This window comes from Delphinus delphis, chromosome 19, assembly GCF_949987515.2.
Source record: "Delphinus delphis chromosome 19, mDelDel1.2, whole genome shotgun sequence".
Lineage (NCBI taxonomy): Eukaryota > Metazoa > Chordata > Mammalia > Artiodactyla > Delphinidae > Delphinus > Delphinus delphis.
In genome coordinates, this window is record NC_082701.1 from 535,334 (window position 1) to 562,819 (window position 27,486).

The 27,486-nt window shown below is 46.3% G+C and overlaps 1 long non-coding RNA gene across 1 annotated transcript; it reads right to left on the reverse strand.

The window, feature by feature from the left end:
* Positions 1-27,277, reverse strand: LOC132414940 (uncharacterized). The gene is made up of 3 exons (XR_009517063.1): positions 27,100-27,277; positions 4,551-4,696; positions 1-206 (listed from the first exon to the last, which is right to left on the reverse strand). It is a non-coding gene; the product is annotated as an uncharacterized lncRNA (long non-coding RNA).
* Positions 27,278-27,486: the final 209 nt, after the last annotated feature.

The following is a 27,486-nucleotide window of genomic DNA, read 5'->3' on the forward strand; positions in this document are numbered from 1 at the left end:
AAATGTACAGTTGCAGCTACCAGCAGACATTGTTTTGAAAATGGCCAGTGGCATCCCAAGTCTGACATAGCTCAGAAATTCAAGTTCAACAATACAGGAATGTGGGGACTTCCCTGGCAGTCCGGTGGTTAAGACATCATCTTCCAATGCAGGGGGTGCTAGTTTGATCCCTGGGTGGGGAGCTAAGATCCCACATGCCTCGTGGCCTAAAAACCGAAACATGAAACAGAAACAATATTGTAACAAATTCAATAAAGACTTAAAAAATGGTCCACATCAAAAAAAAAATCTTGAAAAAGAAAACAAAAAAACCATACAGGAATGCATCTAAAATCACATCTACAATGGTCACTTAGCTTTACCTTGGATGTCTGAAGCATAGTTACTCCTTTTTGACTGTCAAATGCATTCCCCTCCTCAATGCCAAAGCAGATGTACAATGCATGTCCGAAAGGCTACAAAATGGGCCTCTTTGGTCAGTAAAATTTAAGTTAAACCATGTATAAGCCAAAGTGACTTCCTCACACCTCAATACGTGAAGAGTTTTTTCCCTTTTGATTACAAGTTTTTCAATAGAGAGCATTCATGATCAAAATATCAATCCCTCAATGCCAGAGTGATTCAGCTGTTTGGTCCAGGTGTAGATCATGTCCCTCAGCGCTAGGCCTCCTTTATATTTGCCTAGTTAATCCACATTGGGGGAATACTGATCAGGTATCATGAACATGCTCAGAGGTATGTTAATGAGAAAATGCTTTATATAGGCCATACATTTTATTATTCATACCCAATTGTCACACAAGCATTGTACATGTGCTTTTAGCAGTAGACCTAAAGCAAACAGTGATACATCATGAGTAATTACATTCTGATAATTTCACTAGGTAGTTTTCCTTTCCTCCTAAACATCAGGGCAAAAGTGAAGCCAACACAGTAACTTTCATAAATACAGACTTCAATACAGAGGTGTCATTTACCCAACTGCTCAAAGTCCTAAGTAGCTCCAGGGGAAGGACTTCCCTGTGTCTGGAAAACACAGATCAAAGCCAGTAACAAAAAAACAAAAACGTTATAACCATATTCACCAGTTCACCCAGTAACCAATCCTTTTGTTAACTTTTTATGAAGCCATCAGATTCTCCATTAAGATTTTTCATTTCTTACCCAGTTTGGCGTTATGATACGAAATTTATCAGAGACCTGTGTTTGCCAAAAGGTCCTCCACATAGATCTTCTTGAAGATGGAGCACTTTTCCAAAGTGTTAGAGCACAACAATAACTATCTATAAATCACATAAAGACTTAAAAGGTCACTGTTAAGCATTTGATCACAATGTAAATGACAAAAGAAACAATTACTGCTGTTACATGAAACATTTAAAAATAACTAGAATTATGACTGATAACATTTTACCAGGACATACTAGAGTTTTAGGAATTCCATGTAATGTAACATACTAATCAAACATTTCTCTCTGAGGTGGCTCAGGGGCCTTCTAAAGCACCTCAAAGTTAGCTGGAGATAAAAAGAACTGTTAGAATCGGCCAAACAACACTTATTCACTGAACCAAAGTAAGGAGATTTCAAACACAAATACAGATCACAGACACAGGCAGAGGAACTCACAAGCTGTTATTAAAAGCAGCGTTCCAAGAAAACTTTGGAGGGAGAAACCAAAGCCAGTCTTGCCCTAACCCACTTCCAACAAAATCCATTTACCCAACTAAATTTAATCCAATAGAAAATCCTGGTCATGCACAACTCTTTCCTCAGTTTTCCCTTTTCACAAATTTTCATCACCTTCTGTATCCATCTTATTTTGCCCCTTATTTTCTTCTGCATTCAGAAACTAACAGCTCTAGTAAAAAGTGACTTTCCTTTCTCTTTGTACCATCAGCCTGTTACCTAGCTGCTCACTTTCTTTATTACGTAGCTTCGTAAACGCTTGAACATATGGAACTTCTTTTGTCTTTCTCTTCCTGTGACAAAAGAACTCTAGCTGAAGGATGGTATAGTCATTTAGGCTCCCACTCAAAGACCACCCTTCCTCATTTTCAAGAATGTATCCATACATTGGCCAGACAAAATTACAATAGAATTCCATTATTTTCTTAGTCTTAGGTTTACAACTACAGGTTGAGCAGTCTGCCAGGATTTTGCCCATTGGCTCTCCGATGGAATTGAAGAAGAAGCACTTCCTATGTCTGAACCATAGAACACTCATACACGGACTAAGAACAAAACAAAATCCTCACCACTAATGGAAGCCTCAAACCAAAGGAACCAGAAACCAAACAGAAACCAAAAACCAAACAGCACAAGACTCAAATCAGCTTCCAAGTCTCAACTTAGCCTGTGACCTCGGTCCAAGGGGTGCACCTTCCAAATGAGATTTCCTGGAATGAAAAGTCACCCAAATGGGAACCAAAGTTCCCCCAAATGTACAGGGCTAAAAGGACCTCAGAGTGCATGCCAGGGGAGTTACCACACGCTGGCTGAGGCAGCGCAACATCCTAAATGCTACTTTTCTGGTTCCCCAAAATAGTCCCTTGGAGTAGGACATTCAGGGCAGCCCAGGCAGGAGGAAGAGAGGAACGTCCTCAAGGCAAAGATGGCCTTGGCAGTTGCTAGGGTGGTCCCTCTTCCACCATCTTCTCCTGCCCCAGAGTTCCAACTGCTGGGATGGCAGATGGGGTATGACTGGGGCTTGGCCTCTCCAGGCAAGGGTCCCAGGCAGTCTGGCCTCTAAAGGAATTCTCCAACCCTACACTCTCTCAAAAGAGGCTGGCATGGAGAAAATCAGAAGTGTCCAATCAAGTCAGGGGACCCACAGGGGCCTTCCCCAAGTCAGCCCCATATTGGGTACTAAACTTGATGCCGAAAACTCGACCTCTGTGCACCAGTGCACCAAATCGAATCTCAGAGACAGAGGTTTGGAAGAAGTAGAAAAGAATAGCTTTACTGCTTTGCCAGCCACAGGGGGACACAGAAAACTCGTGTCCTCAAAAACTGTGTGTCCCAATGCAGGAGGATCTGGTGAGGAGTTTTACAGCAATGGTTTAAGGACACAGTTGCTCCTAAGGATTAGTGTGTGTACAGGGCCTTAACTCCCTTTAATCTGGCCTCAGATGGTCTCTTGATGAGCTTCTCTGGAATGAAGAATGCTAAAATCTTCTATTTTGTGGGGGTTTTAGTTTGGTAAGGAGCCCAAAGATACTCTTATGTACATCCCTTTAAGGCCCTGAGGCTGTCCTTAACAAAGGCCCTCAACTTATCTTTAACTGAGGCCCTGACACTAAGGACTGAGGCTGTCTCTAACTAAGGCCCTGAGTCTGTCTTTAACTAATGGCCTCACTCTTTCCCTAACTAAGGCCCTGACACAGTCCCTGACACGGCCCCTAATAACATGAGCTGTCCCTCATTAATGCCCTGATGCGGCCCATAACTGATGTACTGAAGATGGCACTAAGGTCCTGACCATGTCACTAATGACCCCAAATGTCTCTTACTAAGGCCCTCAAGTTACCTCTGAGGCCCTAAAGATGTCCATAACTAAGTCCCTGACACTATCTCTAAGACCCTCAAGTTATCTTTAACTGAGGCCATGACAATGTCCCTAACAAAGGACTTGATGCTGTCTCTAACTAAGGCCCTGAGTCTGTCTTTACCTAATGGCCTCACTCTTCCCCTAACTACGCCCTGACGCTGCCCCTAACCAAGGCCCTGACACTCTTCTTAACTAAGGACTTGCCGCTGTCCCTACCTAAAACCCTGACACTGTCTGTAACTAAAGACCTGACTCCTTCCCTAACTAACACCCTAGTTTTGGCCCTAACTAATGCCCTGACACTGATTCTAATTATGGCCATGATGCTGGCTCTAAGGCCCTGAATATATCCCTAAGTAACAGCCTGACTTTTGACTAACTAAGGCTCTCACGTTATCTCTAACTTAGGCCCTGACGCTGTCCCTTATAGTTTAAGCTGTCACTAAATAATGCCCTGATCCTGTCCATAACTAAGGCCCTGAATATGTCCCTAAGTACATCTCTGACGATGTTCCTAACAGCCCGAACTGTCTCTTCAAGTTATCACTGAGGCTCTGACACTGGCTCTTACTAAGGCCTCACCCTGGGACTGTCCCAGGCTGCTGAGCAGTTTTCTCTTGTCTGCATCTCTAGACAGCTGCCTGCCATTGGCCACTCTAAGATTCTACGATGCAGTGGTCCCACGTGGGATGTGCCTGTGTAGGCTCACCTGCGGGAGGAGAGTCATGGCCACTCCGCCCTCCAGGGGACTGCGGCTCAGGGTAGGAATCTCTCAGCCAGTGTCTGGACACAGGGTTCTATGTCCTTGTTTGTTGTAAATCCCTTGGAGTTACCTCTAACATTTTTTAAATGGATATCGCCCCCTCAGCATATTTATAATATAAATTATTTACCACATTAAAATTCAGGAATGACATTATTAGAATGAGCAGGAGAACACTGGATGCCCCCCCAATGATCTATTACTTGGAGGATTTAAAATTCTAATGAGAAAACACTCACTCTCCTCACCCTCTTGGGCGTCAGCACAAGGCGGGAATCAGCTGCATCCTTTATTTATCCCTCTGATTTTCCAGAACCTTTCCTTCCAGGAGAAATCTCTGGGCTCTGCGGGAACTGTGAGTGGTGGTCATCAGGTAAATCTGAGACTGAAAAGCAAGAGGAAAAGAGACAGAGGAGGAGATGAGAATCGGTGACGGGGAGAAGCAGTGGCGTCCACGTTCAATCGCAGGCTGAGAGTCTGGGTTAGTCTCCAGCGAATCTAAGGACCACCAGGGTCTGGCCCCACTGGGCTTGTCACCTGGTGTGGGGACTGGGGACAGCCAAACCCCCATGGCCACTCTCAGAGATACCAGGAAGGTGGGAGGGCACCCCTGAGAGCCAGATTGAAAATGGTCACGCTGTGAAATAATAAGATGCCCTTTCAGAAAAGTGAAGACTGTTCTCTTGGTTCTCAAAGACTTGCAAATACTCTGTGTCCTTCTGGAGGCATGCTGAAGCCTTCAGCCTTTGAGGGCAGTAATGGGAGTGCATCTGGGCTCAAAAGCATCCAGCACTCACTCCCTGAGGGTGCTGAGGATGACCCGTGTCCACCCCTCGGGTGCTGTGAGGCCTGAAATCCCCTGATCACCGAGGACGGGAGGGGCCGCACAGACACTCCACTGGACCACCGGGGGTCTGGCTGCTGGGCTCCAGTCCTTTATCAGATACATGGTTTGCAAACATCTTGGGCCATTTTGGATGGTGGATTATCTTATTCCTTGCTCCTTTTATACACAACTGTTTTTCATCTTGAGGAAGTCCAATTCATCTATTTTGTCTTTTGTTGCTTGTGCTTTTGGTAGCAAATCTAAGAAATCATGACCAAATTGAAGGTCATGAAGATCTACTATCATGTTTTCTTCTATGAGTTTTATAAATTTGGTTCTTACATCTAGGCCTTTGGTCCATTTTGTGTTGATTTTGTAATCGGGGTGGGGGAGGTAAGGGTCCAACTTTATTCTTCTGCATGTGGGTATCCAGTTGTTCTAGCACCTGTGCTGTTTGGGAGAAAATACCTGCAAATGATGTGACCAAAAAGGGTGTAATTTCTAAAGTATACAAATAGCTGATACAACTCAAAAAAAAAATCAAAAAGTGGGCAGAAGGTCTAAATAGACACTTTTCCAAAGAAGACATACAGATGGCCAATAGGCACGTGAAAAGATGCTCCACATCGCTAATTATTAGAGAATGCAAATCAAAACTACAGTGAGTTATCACCTCATAGTGGTCAGAATGGCCATCATTAAAATGTCTACAAATAAATGCTGGAGGGGGTGTGGAGAAAAGGAAACCCTCCTACACTGTTGGTGGGGATGTAAACTGATGCAGCCACTATGGAAAACAGTATGGAGGTTCCTCAAAAAACTAAAAATAGAATTACAATATGAACCAGCAATCCCACTCCTGGGCATATATCCAGACAAAAGTATAATTCAAAGAGATACGTGCACCCTAGCGTTCACAGCAGCACTATTCACAATAGCCAAGACATGGAAGCAAGCTCAATGTCCCTCAAAAGATGAATGGCTATAGAAGATGTGGTACATATGTACAATGGAATATTACTCAGCCATAAAACAGAATGAAATAATGCCATTTGCAGCTACATGGATGGACCTAGAGATTATCACACTAAGTGAAGTAAGTCATAGAGAGAACGACAAATACCATATGATATCACTTATATGTGGAATCTAAAATGAGACCCAAATGAACCTATATACAAAACAAAAACAGACTCACAGATTTAAGAAAACAGACTTGTGGTTGCCAAGGGGAAGACAGGGGGGAGGGATGGATTGGGAATTTGGGATTAGTAGAAGCAAACTATTATATATAGGGTGGATAAACAACAAGGTCTTACTGTACAGCACAGGGAACTATATTCAGTACCCTGTAATAAACCATAATGGAAAAGAATATGAAAAACAGTATGTATATATGTATGTGTGTGTGTGTGTGTGTGTATATATATCTGAATCACTTTGTTGTACAGCAGAAATTAACATGACTTTGTAGGTCAACTATTCTTCAATAAAATAAATTTTTTAAAAATTAGGTTGAGATTATACCATCAATTAATTTGAAGTCACTTTTATAAAGCAGGCCTTATTTCCCTTGTCCTTTCATCCTGGGACAAATGTATAACAGATAGAAACTAAGCTGGATTACTCCGGGCTGAACTCATATCACACAGAACTTTAATTGCTGAACAAACCATTAATACCAGTTACACCATGGGATGTCCTGATTCAATATCAAGTTTGTAAACCTTGTATCAAGCCTGCAGAATCCACTAAATTTGGAAATTCAAACTGAAATGAAGCCAACTATCCCATGACTTCTCTAAAACTAGTTATACAACAATCGATTGGAAACCATATGCAATCAAATGAATGTGGACAGAAACAACTCCACCCTTCCTTTGTTTTCGTTTTAGATGAAGACGGTATTTAAGGTGATGTCTTGGGCCATTCCAAGGTGTTACTCAATTCCCTGGGTATCTCCCATGCACACAGGATGTACACGTGTTAGTTAACTTGTTTGTGCAACTACATGAAGGTAGTTAATACCACAAAACTGGATACGTAAAATGAATTAAACGCTAAAGTCATGTTTTGTATTTGTAATGACAATGAAAAAAAAGTGTAGTGCTGATATTTGTTACAAAAACGAACGTTAAAAACATCTTTAGTGAAAAAAGCCATACAGAAAAGGCCACCCAGGGCTTCCCTGGTGGCGCAGCGGTTGAGAGTCCGCCTGCCGATGCAGGGGACACGGGTTCGTGCCCCAGTCCGGGAGGATCCCACATGCCGCGGAGCAGCTGGGCCCGTGAGCCATGGCCGCTGAGCCTGCGCATCCGGAGCCTGTGCTCTGCAACGGGAGAGGCCACAACAGTGAGAGGCCCGCGTACCACACACAAAAAAAATGTTTGTTCTACCCAAAGCCATCAACAAACGGTGCCACGAAAACTAGACACCAGTCTCCAAAGAATGACACTGGTCACCCACTGCACATAAAACTAACTAAAGTGCACAATATTCCACACTAAACCCTTTCTCTCCTGAGTGCCCTGAAGAGGCACCCCACCCACCCTGCAGTCAGCTGCACAGGAAGATTTTCCACACTTGCTCATTTTTTCCTCTTGTGGAGTCTCCTCACCGGTGGTTCCTGAGAAAACCCAGCTCCTGTTAGTGTGGACAATGCCTCATGGTCCAGAAAAATGCCTCATGGTCAGGGGACCAGCCCTGACAGGAGACAAAGCTCCTGTCTGCTTGTCACAGAGCAAAGCCTGTGGGCAGGGTGCACCTGTGCCCCCAAGGTCAGACAGGTGGGTTCGGCGCCCCCTGTGGGACGTCAGAGAAGCGCCGGGAGTGCCGCACTCACAAACCCAGAGGCCTCATCCGGGAGGCAGTTCTGCTGTGTATACTAAGTTTGGAAATCCAAACTGAAATGGAGCCAAGTATCTCTCTGTATCTTCTCAAAAGAGGGTTAAGGAACAATTAATCAGAAACCATATGTAATGAAATGAATGTAGACACAAACTTCACAACTTAAACCAATTCACTCAAAATTGCCCACAGACAAATTTAAATTACCAAACTATAAAAATCCTAGAAAAAAAAGAAAATCTACATGACTTTGGGTCTGGTGACCTTACTCAGAAAACCAAAAGACAAACCACAAACTGCAAGAAACTATTTCCAAAACACGTATCCGATAAAGGATCTGTACTCAAATTATGCCAACAACACCATTAAAATTTGGTAAAGATTGAAACACACACCTGACCCAAGAAGATAAACAGGCAGTAAATAAGCATACAAGAATAAGCTCAAGATGCTGGTGGATGCACGTGCAACCAGCTTCAGAAGACAGTTTGGCAGTTTTCTCCAAATCTAAACATTCTCACCTTAGGATCCAAGAAGTGTGCCTCTTGTATTTAGACAACTGCTTTGAAAAACTGTGTTCAAACCAAAACTAGCATCAAGTAATGCACAGCAGCTCTATTATAATGGCTAAAAACTTAAAGATATCAGGATGTCCTTCTGTAGATGAATTCATAAGCAAATTAGGGCACATACATGTCAAGGGGAGCAGAATACATCACCCCAAAATATGCCCATTTGACAAAAGGATTATTTTGGACGGATTAATTTAAGAAACGGGGGCTTCCCTGGTGGCGCAGTGGTTGAGAGTCCGCCTACCAATGCAGGGGACATGGGTTCGTGCCCCCGTCTGGGAAGATCCCACATGCCGCGGAGCGGCTGGGCCCGTGGGCCATGGCCACTGAGCCTGCGCGTCCAGAGCCTGTGCTCTGCGACTGGAGGGGCCACAGCAGTGAGAGGCCCGCGTACCGCATAAAAAAAAAAAGAAAAGAAAAGAAACAGACCCAGGAGAATCTTTCAAAACCAAGTAGAAAATGCCCTTTTATGAGGTAAATTTACAATTATTAAGGATATCTCCATTTGTAAGGGTATGTCCCTCTCTGGACCAGGAATTGAATGATGACTAAATATCAGGAAAAGCTTGTTGGGACTTCCCTGCTGGTCCAGTGGTTCAGACTCCATGCTCCCAATGCAGGGGACCAGGGTTCAATCCCTGGTCAGGGAACTAGATCCCGCATGCTGCAAATAAGAGCCCGCATGCCGCAACTAAAGATTCCACAGGCCTCAACTAAGACCCAGCGCAGCTAAGTAAATAAATGTTTGGAAAAAAAAAAGCATGTCAATGAAACAGGCCTGGATATAAATCTGTGTAACAACCATACCCTTGTTTACTGTGCTTTGCCTAATAACCTCCCTTAAGTGGCTGCCTCCATTCCCTAACATCTTTTTTTTGTTCTCAGCAGAAGCATTTAAGGTAATGGCTTGGGCCATTTCAGGGAGTGACTCAGTTTTCCTGGGTATCTTTCAAGTATACAGGAGGTATGCATGGTATATATTAAACTTCTGATTGTTTTCTCCAGTTCATCTCCTTTTCATTACAAGGGAGATCTCAATGAAGAACACAGAAGAGTAGAGGGAAAATTATTTTTTCTCTCATATACATGCAATGCAATAGCATTCAGCAATATAAAGGAATGGACCATCAACCCGGGCCAAAAAAAAAAAAAATAGATGCACCTAACACTCACATTGCTGAGTGAAAGAGTCCAGCCTGAAGAGCTACACACTGTATGACCTCCTTCATATGACATTCTAGAAAAGGCAAAACTGACACGGTAAACAGTTTACGGAATATGTGGCTGAAACAGTCCATATGATACTTCAGTGGTGAATAGCTGTCACTGCATTTGGCTACACCCACAGATCTTTACAACCCAACAAGTAAATTACAATCTATTCAAATTTAGCTACTTAGGATATGGGAGTGTCAAAGACTGGCATACAGAATGTAACAAAGAATCTAACTGATTCAGAAATGTATGAAAAAACTCGCTGTTGGTGGTGGGACAAAATGGGCTGACCTAAGTTAACTTTGGAAATGAGCAGACTCTGTAGGCCAAAGGCAAAATATGCCATACACACACAGTGGACTCTATGTTCTTTCCCAGGAGGGGTAGCAGCTGACAGTACTGAAACTACTATATCAGTAATCGAATGGAACAAGCAGTGAATTTAATAAACGACAAATGGAGGAAGCCAGGTTTCTGACCACTGGAGTGGGAAGTCACAGACAAAGAGAGAAGGTTACAATATCCATGTCATAACAGATCCGGTTGGAGATATCAGTATAGACTCTCTTTAGCCTGCACATAGTTCCACATGGAAATCTTTATGATTATGTGTATATGCATAGGCTGGGATACATGCACATATTTCCATGCACTGTCAGCCGAGCATATTTAGCTCCCACATGTAAGTTTTTAACACCATTCTCTAATAAAAGGAACAAGGGCTCTTTAAAGAAAGGGCTGATGCTAGGACTGAGACAGTAAATATATGAAGCAGGATAATCTTAAAATATCAGAAAGTAAAGAAGTACCAAAAATTTTAAAAAACCCACAAAAGAAAAATTATGTAAAATGAAAACAAGAGCAAATGGAAAAAGCTCTCAACAGCCAAAGCAAGAATGAACTAAGCAGTCTAATAATGTAGTGCTGGATCATAACCAAAAGTTTACAATAAATATTCACGTGTCCAAACTGGTAAAAATAAATTACACAGTTTTTGGTGAATGGTGTTAAATAGAAATCTCCTATGCAGAAAGCTTCTAAACAATGTATATAGCCACTCAGCTGTCCATCAAGGATGTGAAGCTAACCCCTCTCTCCTCAAGTGTGGCTTCTGCATTATGACTTCCTCCTACATAAGACATACAGGATGGACATGGGAAAAAATTAACCTCACTGTGGGAAAACTTGACAAACATTACCTCAGCTAGGTGACCAAAATTAAGAATATAAGTGAGAAGTTCCCTTAAGAGCCTGTCCTCTTGATATATAGTGAAGAGGAAGCACTTCACCTCTGTGGTCTGCTTTTTCAAAGCCAAGTCTAACCACGACAAAACCACCAAGCAAATCCCAGCACCCGGCAGTCTATACAATACCTGAGCAGCCCTCCATGCTGTCAAGGTCATGGAAGCAAGGAGAGTCTGAGCAACTGTCAGAGCCAAGAGGAGACTAAACAGATGATGACCCCATGTCCTATGCGACCCTGGAACAAGGAAAGGTATAACAAAGGGGACGTGAATAGGGACTTCAGTTAATAATAAAGTATCAGTATTTCTTCATTATTTGTGATGATTCTGTAGAAAATTAGACAGGAAAAAGTAAAAGTCAAATATGAGAAAACTACTGTAACAGGAAATCTAGAGGAAATGGGTGATTTCTTTGTAAAAACACATTACCAAAATGAACCCTAAATTAAGGAAAACATAAAAAGACCAATTAATCACTGAGGAACCTCTTCCCCTACTGGTTATCCTATCACTGTTCCAGGCTTTCCCTCTCCTGGGACAGGGAAGGAGCAGGGACAGAGCTGTTTGGCAGCTCCCCTAGTATATGACCCCACCCAGTGTCTTCACCTCCCCCAGCCACGCCTACCCAGTGAGGACACCTGAGGATGGATCAAGGAGTATTGATTTGGATGTGTCAACTAGGACTTTTTTTTATTCCCAGCAACTGGACACACTTACTGAAGTAAAATAAATTAGTGTTTATTGTAAGGGTATAAATACATTAATACTTGCAAGTGGCAAGTTGAAGAATGGGTTTGGACCTGGCAGGTCCAGGGGCTCACACTCTCTCAGAGTGACCTTGCTTCTCTCCAAACCTTTGTCCCGCTCAGTGCCTTTGGGGGACCCCATTCACAGGCACAGGCTCTCTCAGTGCCCTTGGGCCAACAGCAGTTCTAGGCTGACAACCACTCACCATCCATTTTCCGAGAAAGAGTTTCTCCTTTTCCTGGATTCCAAGAAAGTCATGGTTTTAAATGCTTTTGGTCTGGCTTGGGTTACAGTCTCATACTTCACCCATCACCAGAAGATGGAAAATGGGACTGGCTAGATGTAGGCTGTAAACCCATCTTCGAGCTGGGTGGAACATGGGGTCATCCTTCTGGAACTGTTTGGACTGGAAGCAGGTGAGATGTAATTCTCAAAGGAAAACTGAGGCACTTGGGCATGACAACAGATGCTGGCTGGGAGAAAGCAACAGATTCTATGTCAATGACAGCTCACTGCACAGCACAGAATCTGACACAAAAGGAAGAAAGGGGTTCACTTAGGGTCAGGGGCTACAGCTACTTATCCAGTGCTTTTACTGTCCTCCCAAGACTGCAGGAAGTTCTTTCACTTGCTGAAAAGGTAGGATTATTCTTGATGGTAAACTCAAGTCTCCTGCCTTGGGCACCAGGTCCTCACATCTCAGAGGATGGCCCAGAAGAGCCCATGTGCCCTCAGAAGACACACACACCTCATTCCTGCCCCTGAGAGGTGGGAGCCCTGAGTTATGCCGTCTCCCTGGCCATATTAATTGCCCATCCCTGAAAAACAATACTGCTCCTTTGCCCGTTTCTTCTGTCTCCTTTACTAAGGGAAGAAACCAAATGCTAGGGTGGTAAGGAAAGTCTTGTGCAATGAAGTAACGGGAGGCTCGAGAATTCTTCCATGCCATGGAACCCATAGTTGGCAGGCTCCAGAGGCCACATGGATGCATATGGCTCTCCAAGACAATGGCAGTGGCAGCGTAAACCTCACACTGGGAGGTCCAGTTGCTCCCATATCTTTGATTCTTAATGAATATGCATGTCAAAAGTTAGTAACGACTGAAAGGACAGAGGATTGCAGGGCCATGGTCTGCTGCATGGGTGTTGTGTCAGGGCCACACTCCAATGTCTAGAGGATTACTACCTCTCTTGGCAAGCTACAAGGCTGTGAGGGGGAGGCCTTTTTCTCAACCACATGGATGTTGGTAGTTGAAACTTCTCAAAGGAATGTGTACACTACCCAGGTAGCTCTTGAATTGCCCAGCATCATGGTCAGCTCCGTATCTGTGCATGAGGGCCTGACAATGCCCAGGCTGGACTGAGCTAGAGGACCACAGATGCCTGCCTGGATAGTCAGAGGTTGAGGGCTGTCCTGCCTGAGACTTGATCATCTATTCATGCCCACTCAGATGGGACAAAGGATGCCTCCAGTGCCAGGAGGGCCCCACCAGCCCTCAAGAAGGCAGCATCCGGGGGCTGGCAGGTCACTGCACCCAGTTCTGTATAAATCCACACATGTCCACTGAGTGCCCTCCTGTCTGGGCTGTGCTGGAACCTGGGGCTGCCCAGGCAGAGTAGGGCCAGCATCACCCTTCCCAGGTGGGAGGTCAGAAGGAAACCATGCATGACTTCTGACACCCTCCCCAATCCTTGACAGAGGTTGAGCTGGATAAGAAACAGTCCGAGACAAGAACAGACATTTCATTCTTCTCTCAGAGCCCAGGACTGTGGGTAGGAAGGCCAGAAAACCAGTTATTGACCTCAGCTCCCTGACTCCTGTTTGACCCAGGGCAAGTCCTATCCATTCTGGAGGCTTCAGAGAGAAGAAGAGGGGAGGGCAATGAGGGCCAATTGTGCTTAAACCTAACTCTAACCTTTACCCTAAGAACCCTAACCTCTAACCGTAACCCCCTAACAACCCTAGCCTCAGACTCCTAGACCCTCGCCCCTGACCCCCAAACTCTAATCCCTGACCATGACCTTTAACCACAACCCTCTACAATGACTCTCCAACAATGACCCATAACCCTAAACCGTGACCCCTGAACCCTCACACTGATTCAACCCCAGGCCTAAAGCCTGGCCTAGTGGGTACCGAGAAAGGATCTATGAACTCTCAAATAAACCAAGGAATTAAATCTTCCCGACCACGAATTTAGCAATGGTTTCTTAGATTTGACAGTAAAGCATAAGAAATGAAAGAAAAAAATAGATAAATTGGATGTCCTCAAAATTACAAACCTTTGTGCATTAAAAGAGGCTATCCAGAAAGTAAAAAGGCCACAGAACTGAAAAAAATATTGGCACATGATATATCTGATAAGACTCTTTATCTAGAATATACCCAGGACTCTTACAACTCATCAACAAAAAGACAAACAATACAATTTTTGAAACGGACAAATGACTTGCATGGACTGTCCTCCAGGCAAGACATACAAATGGTCAACAAGGACACGAAAAGATATCAAACATCAGTGGCGCAGTGGTTGAGAGTCCGCCTGCCGATGCAGGGGACACGGGTTCGTGCCCCGGTCCGGGAAGATCCCAAATGCAATGGAGCGGCTGGGCCCGTGAGCCATGGCCGCTGAGCCTGCACGTCCAGAGCCTGTGCTCCGCAACGGGAGAGGCCACAAAAGTGAGAGGCCCGCGTACCGCCAAAAAAAAAAAGAGTAGTAGCCCCCGCTCGCCGCAAGTAGAGAGCCCGCGCACAGCAATGAAGACCCAACACAGCCAAAAAATTAAAAATAAAATAAATTTTATTTAAAAAATGGTTTAAATGGTAAATGTTATGTGTTTTTAATCCCAATGGAAAAAATGAATGAAATAATGATCAATGTTACAATGCGGATAAACAATGAAAACATCCCAAGTGAAAGAAGCCATACAGAAAACCACCCAGATCATGGTCATCTTGTACACTTTCAATCCAGCAAGGTTTTTAAAGTGAGGACAAGCCCCAGTGATGGTTCCAAGAAGAGAAAACTGGATTCGAATAGAAAAATACATTTCCACAACGCTGGGGCAGCTGGTGAAAGTTGAAGCAGGTGTGTGGATAGGATTATAATGTGGAAATCATAATTATTCCTCATTTTGGGATTATGTGCTGGTTCTCTGGGAGAGTGGCCCTCACACTCTCACAGGGTAAAACAAACTGGAGTATTCTGTGAATGTGGAAAACTTTATACTGCTATTTAAAGTTTTTTATACACTTAAAATTTACTAGAAAATAAAGTACTTATCAAACCAACCATGTCATACCATGCCAGAAATACAGACATCAATCTCTGTTATAGAGGCCAAGCCCTACCCAGACCCAGTTCGCCCACAGTGGGGATGCTAATCACCCTTGTAGGAGTCCACACACTACAAGAGGCACCATGGGAAGATTATATTCGGAGCCACGATGTCTTGGGTGCTGTGGATGACCTGGATGTAGATGAAACAGTGGGATTTCTGAATTCTAGTTTTCCACATTCAACCACCAAAACACTGTTACGGCTAAAAAATGAATTCAGTAAAGCTGCAGGATACAAAAAATAAAAAACAATGCACAAAAATCATTTGTGATTCTATACACTGATAATGAACCATCAGAAAGGGAAATATTTTTTTAATCCCACTTACAATTGCATCCAAAAAGATAACTAGGAGTAAATTTAATCAAGGACGTGAAGGACCTGCACACTGAAAACTGGAAGACACTGATAAAGAAAACTGAACAGACAAAAATAAATGGAAATATACCCCATGTTCATGGGTAAAAAGAATATTGTGAAAATATGCATTCTAAGGTGGGACTTCCCTAGCCATCCAGGGGTTGGGACTCTGCGCTCCCACTGCAGGGGGCGCAGGTTCCATCCCTGGTTGGGGAACTAAGATCCCACATCCTGCATGCCACATGGTGTGGCCCAAAATTTTTTTTAATTAAAAAAATATATGCATTCTAGCCAAATTAATGTACACATTCAACGCAATCCCTACCAAAAGTCCAATGACATTTTCCATAGAAACAGAACCAACAATCTTAAGACGTGTGTGGAGCCACAAAGGACCCAGAAGAGCCAAAGCGACCCTGAGGAAGGAGAACGGGCTGGAGGCATCTCGCTCCCTGACTTCACACTTCATCACGAAGCTACAGTCCCAAAGAAGTGTGGAACTGGCACAAAGACAGGCACGCGGACCAGAGGAACAGAGCAGAGAGCCCAGGAATCAACCTACAGGTATGTGGTCAGTTAATTCACAAGTAAGGAGCCAAGAACATACACCAGGGAAAGGACAGTCCCCTCAATAAACGGTGCTGGGAAAACCAGACGCCACACGCCAAAGAACAACACTGCGCTCTGTCTACACCACACACCAAAGGGGCCAAAAACCCAGTTTCCCACATCAAGCCCTTCCTCTCCTGGGTCCTCTGAAGACAGACACCCTCAGCGGTCAGCCACACACAGGAACCTTCTGCCCACTTTTCCTCACCTTCTCCCTCAGCGGCATCACCTCCCGGCAGGTCCTGAGGCGACCAGGCTCCTGTCTGCATGAACTGGACCCCACAGTGTCCCAAAGCTGAAGCCCCAGCGGGTCCTGAGGAGACCCGGCTTCTGTTAGTGTGGACTCGACCCTGGCTTGTCCCGAAGCCCGGCCATCAGCGTGGAATCGGCCCCGCGTGTCCCAGAAGCCAAAGCCCCAGAGGGTCCTGCGGTGGCAGGGCTCCCATCATTTGCGCATGGCGCCGAGTCCGCAGGCAGAACGGGCCTTCCCGCGGAGGGCCAGGGAGGCGGGCTCACGTTCCCTGCCAGCCAATGGGAACGTGCAGACCAAGCCACCTCCCAGTTCAGTGGAGGCCCCGCTCCCTGAAGGCACTTCCGCTGCATCCACTAAACTGTGGAAATGCAAACTGAAATACAGTCAAGTATCCCATGACTTCTCCAAAATAGTTAAGAAACAACTGGAAACTGTATGAAATGAAATGACTAGACACAAACTTTAAAACTTACGCCAAACTCACTCAAATTTATTAACAGACATGTAAAATGTGAAACTATCAAAATTACAGAGATAAACACAGAAATACATGACCTTGGGTTTAGTCTCTCGATCATGAGCTTTGAGTTTTAACACACAACACAAAAAGCCAATCCACAAAAGAAAAAAGTAATATTATGGACTTTATCAAATTAAAGATTTCTACTCTCAAAGACGTTATTCAGAAAATCAAAAGACAAGACACAAATTGGGAGAAAAAGATTTGCAAAACTTGTATCTGATAAAGGATCTGGGCTCAGAATAGACAAAGACCTCTAAAACAACCCCATAAAAAAAAATGGGTGAGGATCTGATCTGGACACCCAGCCAAAAAAGATATACAGATAGTAAAAATCATACAAAAACAAGCTCAACATCATATACCATTAGGGAATTACAAATTAAAATCATGAGATATCACAGCACACCTATTAGCACTGCTAAACTCCAAAAATATGACAATACCAATTGCTAGAGGGTGAGGAACTCTCCCTCATTGCTGGTGGGATGCATGTACAGCCACTTTGTAAGACAATTTGGCAGTTTTTTCCAAAGCTAAAGAAGTCTTACCTTGGGATCCGACAATTGTGCTTCCAGTATTTAGGCAACTGCTTTGAAAATCTATGTCCAAATGCGAACAAGGATGCAATTAGGCACAGCAGCACTATTCATAATGGCTAAAAACTTGAAGAAATCAGGATATCCTTCAAAAGATGAATGCATACATCCATGTCAAGGCAAGCAGAATATGCCACCCCAAAATATCTCCCTCTGGCACGAGGATTATTTCAGTCTGATTTTTTAAAAAAAAGAAAAAAAGGAATCTCAGAAAACTGAGTAGAGATTGCCCTTTTGTGAAGGACATTTACAATACAGAAATCCCCATTTATAAGAGTATGTCCCGCTTTGCACCAGAAATAGAAGGATAATGAAAGCTCAAGTAACACTTATCAATGGAGATGTCCTGACTTAAATGTGCAAACAATCATACCCTTCTTTACTGTGCTTTGCACGATAACCTGCCATAATTGGCCTTCCCCCCGTTCCCCAACATCTTTCTTCTGTTTTTAGCTGAAGATGGTATTTAAGGGGATCATTTCAGGGAGTGACTCAGTTTTCCGTGGTATCCCCCCTGTTTTCAGAAGGTATACATGTCATTAAATTTATTTTTCTCCTGGTAATCTTTTATTACAGGGGCAGGGGGGGGTCTCAACCAAGAACCTAGAAAAATAGAGGGAAAATTGTTTTTCCTCCCATACACGTGCAGTGGAATACTACTCAGCAGAAAGGAATGCACCATCAACCTATGGAAAGACATGGATAAATCCTCAGTATGTGTTGCTAAGTGAAAGAATCCAGTCTGAGGAGGCTGCACACAGTATGACCCCATTTACGACATTCTGGGAAGGCGAAGCTACATAGATGATAAGCAGATCATGGGGTGGGGGGGTTGAAGTATACCATGTGATACTCTAGGATGGATACCTGTCACTATGCATTTGTCTAAGCCCATAGATGTGTGTAGCCCAAGGGGTCAATCATAATCTATTCAAATTTAGTTATTTAGAATGTAGGCATGTTGCAGGATGGAATACATAATGTGACAGAGTCTAAATGTATTAGAAATATATGGAAACAACTCACTGTAGGGGATGGGGTAAAAGGTGCTGACCTAAGTCACCTTTGGAAATGAATGGAATCTGTAGACTAAAGGCAAAATGGACCGTATATAAACAGTGGGCTTTATTTTATGAAGTTATTTCCAGGGTGTAGTAGCTAACAATTCTGAAACCTCTGCACATGTAACCTGGAAAGGAGCAATGCACAGATAAATGGCAGATGGTGGGAGCCAGGCTCCTTGCTGTGGGTGTGGGAAGTTACAGATAAGCAAGGGGAGAGCCTCTGCCCTCGTAATCCTGGATCTGGGCTTCCTGGGAGGATGCTCACTGGCCGGGGGAAACACACAGATCTTCATGCTGGGAAGACCCTGCAGACACAGGAACTTCACACCCCATCTTTCCACCCATATCTGCTGGAAACACCCAGTCTTTTGTAATCAGTCACTTGCAGCTTTTAAGACATTCTCATCCCTAAGCAGATAAAGGAGCATGAGGGTCTTGCTTACCCCTAAGCTGTCCCAGAATCCAGGCCCTGGGGGTGGAGCCAGGTTGGGGGTTCCTGGGCCTCTGAATCCAGGCCCTGGGGGTGGAGCCAGGTTGGGGGTTCCTGGGCCTCTGACCAGCAGGTGAGAGGAGGGAGGAAGACCGGTCCTGAGGACAGAGGTTCCCTCAAGTCTGTGAGCCCAGGAGCCCCGATGGGGTTCATTCCCAGTGCGGACATGGGCAGGGCCTGCAGTGGTTCTCTGTTCCCCCTGGGCCCTTTGATGAAGCCATGGCAGCACTGGGCCCAGACGACTCCTGGCGGTGTCTCAAACTCTGACACAACGGCTTTACAAACGAACAAGAGAATGAAGGTCAGCCCCTGATGGCCACTCCTTTCTGGCTCTGAGTTGCTTCCACCAGGACCGCAGTCACCTGCACAGTCTGCTGTGACCTACCTGTCCCCACTGGCCTTTTCTCTCCCTCCCTGTGATGATTCCAGTGACATTTCCAGCCCGGACTCCTCTCCCAGGCCAGACACCTCTGTCCAGCCGCTGCATCCCCGTCTCCCTTGGGGGCTAACAGGCCCCTCAGAGGACTGGGATCCTGCAGCTCCCCACACCCAGGAGCAGCCCCACCTTCCCAGGTTGCTTAGCCCAGGCACCAGGTGTGACCGAGCAGGACCCTACGGGGCCTTCCTAGGACAGACCCCTCCCCCACATCCTCTGCTGTAGCTCCTCTCTGAAGTACCTGGATAACAGTGTCTGATGCACACTTCCTGAGTTGTTTTACAGATGCTAAAACCACCACCAAGTGGAAGAAATTAACTACTTGATGATCATGAACAGGGAGCCCCAGAGATTCTGTTGCCTAATAATTTATAATGTTAACCGCCTGTTACCTCATCTTCAACTAGAGAACTGTGCACCAGCTGATCACATACCCTGCGACCCCCCTCCCTCACCTGGCCTTTAAAATTTCCTTGCTGAAATCACTCAGGGACTTTGGGGTTTTAGAGCACAAGCCACCTGTCCTCCTTGTATTGGCACTTTTACAATTAAAGCTGCACTTTCCTTCACCACACCCGGTGTCAGTAGACTGGCTTTACTGCACTCGGGCAAGTGGACCCAAGTTTGGTTAGGTAACACTGGGGTCTCCCAGGCTCCCACCCTACTTGTGCCCCAGTGACTGTCATCTGCTCCTCCAGAGTCTTGTTGTAGCAAAAATAGAAATGAAGTTTTCCCTCCCCTGAGAACAAGGAAAATAAAGGGAACAGTGAACAGGCTAGAGAAGAAACATAACCTGGCCTAAAAGAGTTCATCACTCCTGTTTTACTTTGTCACTCATTTGTAGTAACTAGATTTGTACTTTACAAGACTAACCTCACTCCATGACACTATGTAATTTACCTTCGGCACCCATCACCCCTGATTCTGTGTGAGTTACATCCCCTGCCTCTCACTCCCTAACCTTATTATGTCCAGCACTTACATTCTACACGCCCCTCCTAACAAATCACCCCCTATAGCTTTTGCATTTCAGAAACGAGGTCACCGCCGATAAACCAGAGGCAAACGGACGCAATTACCAGACTGCTGGACCCCAATTACCAGGCAGCCTGATGCCAACTGTGACTGTTTTGAAATAATGCAAAGGAAAGGAGGAATGCAAGACTTTCACTACTTTTATCCTTATCCTATACCCCGACTGCGAGAGCCCCACATATAAAATCTTCCCTGATTCTCAAGGAGCGGGGGGGTGCCCAGTTCTTGAGTCGCTAGCCGGCTGTGTCTTCCCTGCTGCCTGGCAGAAAAATAAAGCCATCTCTCTCTTCCTCCAAAATCCCTGTCTCTGTATTTCTGTTTGGCCTCGGTGCACAGGGAAGCCGAGATTTCGACAACAGTCTGTGGCCAGTTCCCACACTAATTCCCCTCTACGCCCACAGCCCTGGCCCAAGCCCGATCTGGTGCCTGGTTCCTCCATCAGGGCTGACAAAGCTCCCTGCCCGCACGGTGCGTCTCACATCCCACCCCAACGTGGTCTTTCTGAAGCATAAACGAGACTGACTCTCTCCCGCCTGTAATCCCCCAAATGTTTCCCCACTTTCGCTAGGGTATCTGCCAGGAGAGACACCTGCCAAGGCCCTGAGAGTCCCCGGCATCCCCACTAGGCTGCTGGCTCCTCAGCTCCCTGACAATGGGCACCTCAGCAGGCCGGGAGACACGGCAGGAAACCCCAGAACTGCTCATCTCAGGACGGGGCCGGCACTGCCACGGCCTCATCAAAGAGAGCAGAGAAGGCTTCCCCGGCTGGGACACAAACTCTGCACGAGTGGCCTCTCCTTGAGCCATTACATCACCTCGTGTGACTTGAGGGAAGGAAGGACTGAAGCACACCTGGTTCCTAAGGAGGATGGTATAGGCTCAGTCACGTCCCTCCAAATTCACATGCTGAATCCCTAACCCCCAGGACCCCAGGATGTGGCTGTATTTGGAGATGGGATTTTTAAAGAGGTGATCAAGGTAAAAATGAGGTCACTGGGGTGGATCTTAATCCAATAGGATTGATGTCCTACAAGAAGAGATTAGGACACAGATAGGCACAGGGGGAGACCATGTGCGGACCTGGGGAGAAGATGGCTGTCTGAGCACCAAGGAGAGAGGCCTCAGGAGAAGCCAGCGTGCACACACCTTGATCTCAGCATCCAGGACTGGGAGATAGGTCTGTTACCCAAGCTGCCCTGTCTGTGCTACTTGTTACGGTGGTCCTGAGCAGACTCACACGCAGGGTAACTCAGGGTTCAGACTGGACAGAGCCCACTCTCCATCCCCCTGTACGTGGGTTACAGGAACCCCAGGAACTGAGGAGGGGGTCCCTGAGGGGAGGCACAAGATAGAAGCTTTTCGGCATAACACGACTGCATTCACGTTAAACGTGCCTGAAGTCCAATCCCACGAGACGGTTTTGTCCTGTACGTACATCGGCACCTTCAGTCTCAACTGCAGATCTTTGGCTTCACCAGCTCCACTGAGAGCATTAGCTTCCCTGCTGTGGACCGTCTCCTATAGGATTTCCAGAACCACAAAGCACTGAAGCTTCACAGGACCCAGAGTCTGTGCGCTACCGTCCAGGTGACCCTCACAGGAGAGCCGTGCAGCTGCCCGTGAGAAACCATTTCCCTTTTTCCTGTCCACAGCTACCCTGCACCTCCCAGCCTTCCCAGCTGGGGCGTAGTGCCTCGTGTTACCAAGGGGAAGGGGTGGAGGTGGTGAGGGCCTTGGCCAGCCTGCATCCTAGGACGGAGGGCATGATGCCCACCTGGTCACCCCACCCTGCTTGTTGGAGCCCTCACCTGGAAGCAGGAAGGAGAAACCAGGGGGACAGAGCCTGGGCCCCCACACCCACCTGCCCTGGACTCTCACAAGAAGGGGACAGAGGCATCTTGAGCTTCAGCCCAGTTTTGGGAGACACTTTGTTTCAGCAACAAACTTTGCCTTAAAAGCCAAGGTGCTTTACAAACCCCTCCCCAGCTGTCACAGAAAGTCAGGCTTCATCTCATCACACTTTTCTCAAACCCCAGCTCATGCTGACACCACCTCTCGGGTGATGGTGCTTCAGAGCAGCCCCTTTAAAAGATCCCTGGAGTTCAGCTCTCCCAGCCCTGCCTTCAGTTTAAGGGAGAAGTTTCCTTGACAAGCCTTCTCAGTTTCCTTGACAACCAAGCTTCGCAATCTCCCAAACTCTTCTCCTTCAAACATTCCTATTCTAGGCTGGATGAGCCTAAAGAGACAGTGCTGTCATCATGTGCCAGAGAGTGACTCCTCCAAGCCCGTAGTTATTGGTTACATGATGCTATTGATGATGAAATCCCAGGAGAGCCAGCTTTGCAATATAACCATTTCTGGACTCGGCACTTTCCACGGACAGAGTGGAGTGGCTGTTTCCACGTGCCCCGTGGTGCAAGAGTTCACCTAATGCAGCCAGGACTTCATCCTTTCCAGGTGATTCCAGGGTCCTCACTCTGCCCAGACCCCACCCACATGGCTGCTGTCTGTGCCAGTCTATATGGGACTCTGGTAATCTCCTAAAATGAGGGTTATTTTATACACAGGCAATGGGTTGAATGCTGGCCCCAAAAGATGTGTCCCTCCAGAACACGTGAACAGGACCATATCTGGGAAAAGGGTCTTCGTATATATAGTTAAGGATCTCGAGGTGAGGTCATCTTGGGTTAGGGTGGCCCTCAATCCAATTGAGAGAGTCCTTATGAGAGACAAAACAGGAGAGACTCAGACACAGAGGAGAAGCCACGTGAAGACAGAGGCAGAGACGGGAGGGATGGAGCCGCAAGCCTGGGGACGCCTGGAGACCCCAGAAGCTGGAAAAGGCAGGAAGAACCCTATCCTGGAGCCTTTGGAGAGACTTCCGTCCTGCAACACCTTAATCTTAGATGTCTGGTCTCCAGGACTGGGGAAGGATGAATTCCTGTTGTTTTAAACCACCCACCTTGTGGTCATTTGTTACAGAAGCCACAGAACGGTCACACAGACCCTGCTCTGTAGGATCCCGGAAGTGCGGGTCTCACTAAAAGCAGATTAGGGGCTGGATTACAGAACCCTTAAGAGTCAGCACTGAGCCCCAGAAGTCCTAAAGCAGTGGCTGGACACCAGAATGTTGAGGGGTCAATTCGGAAGCCCATTCCCAAGGGTACTGACTGCACATGGCCTCCCCAGGTTTTTACACCTGTACCTGTTGGGGATAAGTATTTCCACCCTAATTCAGGACTTCTGATGTCACCGTTCACATTGCTAATTAAGAACCCACTAGTTACACAGATGAAAACCCTATCAGGACACCTGCTCCAGTGGTAAAGAATTCTGAAGTTGGTCAGAGGTGGGGAATCGTCTCCCATGCAGCCAGCAGCCCCCCCGCAAGGAGCGTCCTCATTGCAAGGCTGGGGGACGGTGCTGAGGCGTCTGTGAGTAAACGTGAGCTGAGCCCCAGGCCAGCTGCTGCTGAACTGTTCCCACCCTTCCCAGGTAAAACTTGTGCAAGGACTGGAAAGCCTAGAGGAAAGCGCTTGGAGTCACACCAGCCACAGCACGCAGGCCAAGTTGGTGCCTGCAGGCCAGCCAGGATGGTCCTGGCCCCGGGCGCTCTTCTGGAAGCTTTCCATTTCCCTGCCTGAGGCACCCCTCCTGTCCCGGCCCCCACTGCTTTTTTCCTTCTTCACATCTGCCCGGGGAGAAATTCCAGTGGCCGGTATGGGTGACACATCCTCTTCTTTAGCAGGTGGCAGCCTGGCAACTCCTGCAGAAAGTCCAGCAGAGCCCCACTCACACTGGGCCACCCACAAAGCCATGGCCTCTCACTCCCTCCCACCAGCCCAGCCCCGAGACTGCTGACGGGGCAGAGAATATGGCGTCAGGAACAGCTGCAGGGGCTCTTGCTGCCTGGAGCGGTGTTTATATTGACCTCAACCCAGGCACACCTGGGGAGGGCTGGCCGGCCGGGTCAGGCTGCCCAGGTCAGCCAATCCTCGCCCCTCAGGGGCTCATAGCTACAGAAAATGGGCCTTGCTGCACCGGCCAGGTCCAAGGAACAGGTGTGGGGTCCTGAGGGTCAGGATAGACAAGGGGCTGCAGCTCTGGCTTGTTTTCTAATCATTTTTATCTGGCCCGTGAGTGGGAGACAACTTCAAGAAGTGCAAACCCAGCTTTGCACGCCAAGCCCTTCCGGCTCCCTACCCAGGAGGGAGGGTGTAGGGAAACCCTGTATGACCTCTGAGGCCCTAAGAACACTGGACTGATGTTGAGTTCAATTTGAAACAGTGAGGGACCAGAGCAGACACTTCATTCATCTTCTATCAGGGCTCAGGGCTGGAGGAGCAGAAAACAACGGCCGAGCTCAGCCTTGACGCTAACCCCGACACGGATCCTCACCCTAAACTCTGATCCTGACCCTAAGCCCTGAGCTAACCTTAGCCCTAACCCGTACCCTAAACCTGTACCTTACCCTAACCCATACTCTACCCGTATCCTACCTGTACCCTAATTCTAGCCCATGTCCTAACACCCACTCTAATGCAGGACCCTAACACCCTGAGACCAAAACCATAAACCTTAAGGAATAAACAAAACCACAACCATAACCAAAACCATAAACCATAAAATGTATTCATTAACCATACGCATAAATAAGTCATAACTGTGAACATAACCATAAGACGTAAACCATAACGGCAACCATAAACCATACAGAGCCCCAGCCCTAACGCTAACCCTCCACACCACTTACACCAAGCCAAATCTAACCAAATTATACAAATACATCATAAAAAAGAATACCCCAGTATACCTTATAAAGATGAATATAAAAATCCATCACAAAATAATAGCAACAGGAAACGAAAAGAACATTAAATGGATAATGCCATAAGCAAGTATCTCTACACCAGAAATTTCAGGTTGTTCAACATATTAAAATTAAGCAATGTAATAAACCACAATAAAAGTGTGAAGTAAAACACACGATCATATCAATTAATGCAGAAAAAACTACAATAAAAAACCAGTGTTATTTCATGATACAAACACTCAAGAAAGCAGGAATAAAAGGAAATTTGTTGAATATGGAAAAGAGTAGTACAAAAAGCCACAGCAAACATCATGCTCAATGTTAAAGACAAAGATTTACTCCTGAAATCAGGAACGAGGCCAGGAAGCTGGTCTTCATCATTGTTACTCAATAGGATGCCGGAAGTCCTACCCAGAATCTTGAGGAAAGAAATAGGAGGCATCCATGTGTGAATGGAAAAATTCAAACTGTGTCTCTTCACAGAACACAGATCACATCATTTTATATATAAAACTACCTATAATGAACAAAAAATTATTTGACCTAGTCAACTAACTAATGCAGCAAAGTTATAGAGCAAAATATCAATTCACAAAAATCTATCTTATATGTATACACTAGCAATAAATAACCTGAAAAAGCATTTATGATAACAATTTCACTGTAAATAATGTCAACGTCAATATTTAGGAATATATTTAGTGAAGATACAAGACTTGTTTTATGTGGGTAAATTTGTATGTTTGAAACTACTGGAAAGTAAATTACTTTTCAAAACATCATGTATGTCAATAGCACGCCAGAAAAGCAGAGAAAACATCAAGCTTCCATAGAGCAGCCGAGCCCTACCCAGATCCAGTTCACCCGAAGTCCACGTGTCATTTAGAGGCACTGGGGGAAGGTTATATTAGGGGCCACTGTCCTCCGTGTTGTGGACGACCTGGATACGGTAGAAGCAGTGGGATTTTGGAAGTCCAATTTTCCACTTCATTCCACAAAAAAACTATTAGAACTAATAAATGAATTCAGTAAAGTTGCAAAATCAATACACAGAAATCAGTTGCATTTCTAAACACTAATAATGAACCATCAGAAAAAGAAAGAAAGCAACCCTATTTACAATTGCACCATAAAGAACAAAATACCTGGGAATAAAGTTAACCAAGGAAGTGAAAGACCTGCACACTGCAAACTTTAAGACATCGATGGAGAAATTGAAAAAGACACACCAAGAAATGGAAAGATTACCCTGTTCTCATGGAACGAAGAATGAACATTGTTAGAGTATGCCTTCTACCCAGAGCGGTGCACACAGTGAGCGCAGGCCCTCCCGAAAGGCCATGGCATTTTCCACAGAAACAGAGCAAATCCTCCCAAGACGCGCGTGGAGCCACAACGGACCCCGAAGAGCCGAGGCGACCCGGAGGAAGGAGAACGGGCCGCAGGCATCTCCCGCCCTGACTTCACACTTCATCACGAGCTACAGTCCCCAAAACAGTGCGGAACTGGCTCATAACAGGCGCACAGCCCAGAGGGACGGGACGGAGAGCCCAGAACCCACCCCGCACGGTGGGGGGGGGGGGGGCCGCTAAGTTACGACAAGGGGGCCAAGGACACACCGAGCGGAAGGGCAGCCCCGCGGTAAACGGTGCGGGGAAGACTGCACACCCCGTAACCCACGCGGCTCCACCGCGCACCAGCCTGACCAAAAACCCAGCTTTGCACGCCAAGCCCTTCCGGCCCGCATGAAGACGGACCCCCGCAGCCGTCCGTCGCCCCCAGGAAGCTTCTCCCCACTTTTCCTCACTGTCTCCTCACCTTTTCCGCCGGCGTCGCCTGCGTCCTCAGGAAACCCAGCTCCCGTCAGCGTGGACGCAGCCCCACGTTGTCCTGAAGCCGAAACCCCAGCGAGTCCTGAGGAGACCGAGCTCCTGTCAGCACAGACGCTGAGCCCAGCGTCCCAGCCGCAGCCCCGGCAGTGCCTGAGGACACACAACTCCCCTCAGCCGCGCTCAGAGCCGAGTCCGCGGGGAACGCGCATGCGCTGTGGGGTCAGAGAGGCGGGCTCAGCGCCACCCTGTGGTCGGTGCGGGAAGTGGTCGGTTACTGGAGACAGCGCCCCCTGCTGGCGGAACTTCTGAATCTGTTAAACCGTGGAAATTCAAACTGAAATGGAGACAAATATCCCCAAAGTTTTCGGAAAAC